The sequence below is a fragment of the Erinaceus europaeus genome, chromosome 6 (genome assembly GCF_950295315.1).
Source record: "Erinaceus europaeus chromosome 6, mEriEur2.1, whole genome shotgun sequence".
Classification (NCBI taxonomy): Eukaryota; Metazoa; Chordata; class Mammalia; order Eulipotyphla; family Erinaceidae; genus Erinaceus; species Erinaceus europaeus.
This window is the reverse complement of record NC_080167.1, coordinates 71,842,290-71,844,789: the sequence shown is the minus strand read 5'-3', so window position 1 is coordinate 71,844,789 and position 2,500 is coordinate 71,842,290.

Below are 2,500 nucleotides of genomic sequence, written 5' to 3'. Positions count from 1 at the left end.
TTCTGCACCGGAAATACTGGTGCTACCGAGGGGTGATGGCAAGTGGCTGTGAAACAGCAGCATCTCTCTTCAGCTCATGGCATTCTGAATATCTTGACAAACACCGGTGCCTGGAGTTAGTAGCAGGTTGACTTGAGGCCCAGCTCATCAGGGAGTGAGTGGGAAGGCTGAAGCAAGCTGCCTGTGAGCCATAGCTGTCCTCTGCCCCCAAGTTACTGCCCAGACATGTAACCAGTGATGCACGTCTAGTTACGTCTGCTTACGGGAAGCCACCAGTCCATAGACTCCCTTAAAATGTAGAGAGATGGGGAGTCGGGCGGTAGCGCAGTGGGTTAAGCGCATGTGGCGCAAAGTGCAAGGACAGGCATAAGGATCCCCACCTGCAGGGGAGTCACTTCACAGGTGGTGAAGCAGGTCTGCAGGTGTCTGTCTTTCTCTCCCCCTCTCTGTCTTCCCCTCCTCTCTCCATTTATGTCTGTCCTATCTAACAACAACAACAACAACAATAACTACAACAACAATGAAAAACAAGGACAACAAAAGGGATAAATAAATAAAAATATTAAAAAATTATTAAAAAATGTAGAGATGGGAGTCGGGCTGTAGCGCAGCGGGTTAAGCGCAGGTGGCGCAAAGCACAAGGACCGGCATAAGGATCCTGGTTCGAACCCCGGCTCCCCACCTGCAGGGGAGTCGCTTCACAGGCGGTGAAGCAGGTCTGCAGGTGTCTATCTTTCTCCCCTCCTCTCTGTCTTCCCCTCCTCTCTCCATTTCTCTCTGTCCTATCCAACAATGGCAACAACAATAATAACTACAACAATAAAACAACAAGGGCAACAAAAGGGAATAAATAAATAAAATAAATATAAAAAAATTATAAAAAAAAAGTAGAGATGGGATGACAGGGGCCCTAGTGGGGGTTGTACTGTTATATGGAAAACTGAGAAATGTTATACATGTACAAACGATTGTATTTAGGGCTGCAGTATTTCCAGATGTTTTTCATTTCAATACGGTCTTTGCCCCAAGCACTGAGTCACTGTTGTGAGTACGTATATGATTGGCCACGTTAATAAACACCAGGAGCCAAAAGAAACACTTTGGCTATTGTCCAAGATTTTTGAGTCGTAGAGAGCCAGACGGTGGTGCCCCTCATTAAACGCACACACTACAGTGCTCAGGACCCAGGTTCAAGCCCCCAGGCCCCACCTGCAGGGGGAAAGCTTCATGAGTGGTGAATCAGGGCTGCAGGTGTCTCTCTGTCTCTCTCCCTCCGTCTCCCCCTCTCCTCTCAATTTCTATCTCTAGACAATAAATAAGTGAAATATTTAAAACACATATCAAGATTTTCGAGTTATATATTGATATGTCTTAAATAAAACAATTCTGTTTCTAAATTTGCATGAGAGAGAGACAGAACAGGAGCATCACTCTGGCATATGTGATGCCAGGGACCAAACTCAGGGCTTCCTGTTCACAGATCAGCTGCCACCGCCCACCCCAGGCCTCACTAAAGCAACTTCTAAACACCAGGTAAATACTTGGATTTATATATTTATAGCACTAAATATTTTATTTCCCCTCCCTCCACACTAAATATTTGATTCAGACAAGGTTTTCACCATAGTGTTCTTTCACCTGTAGGCAGAAGAAAAAAACCCTCTTTTAATCAGACTAGACAAGTAAACTTGTGCTAAGCATGCTGTACTTCACATGGTAAAATGAGCTTCAGAGAGGAGCTAGGACTTTCTGTTTCTCACATTTCCAGTTTATAGACTAGGCTTACGTCTTTTGTCTCTCAAAATTAGGTCTAAAATCACTCTGGTTTTCAAAGTCATTGTTTAGATATGATTAGATTTAGAACAATTACAGATGCAACTAAGCTATTTCTCCACAGAGTATTAAAAAAAAAAAAAAACAGACACTGTGGGACTTTTGCTTTAAGATTTCTGCATTGCTATTAGCTGATGTCACAGGCTTTTTGCTCTGCGCTCATAAGAATTCCCTATTTAGAATGGCTTTCGGCCGCCACAGGCTGAAAAATGTCGGCTAAATAGTCAGAACCTTGGCTATGGAAGCGAAGCATGTCTGTGAATTAACATTTCACCCGGAGAGAGAAAAGATTGGCGAATGACACAGCTGGTGAAGGATCGTTATCAAAAACAATAGAAAGAGCTCTTAAAACTAACAATAAGGTAGGGTGATAGCATCAGGGTTATGCAAGAGACTTTCTTGTTTGAGGCTCTGAACCCAAGTTCAATCTCAGCTACCACCATAAACCAGTGCTCGGGTGGAAAGAAAGGAAAAGGAGAAAAGGGGCTGGGTGGTGACACACCTGGTTGAGGGCGCATGTTACAATGTGCAAGGATCTGGGTTTGAGCCCCCAGTCCCCACCTGCAGTGTGAAGGCTTTGCAAGTGGTGAGGCAGTGCTGCAGGTGTGTCTCTGTCTCTTCTGCCTCTCTCAATTTCTGGCTGTTTCTATCCAAGAAATAAAGATAT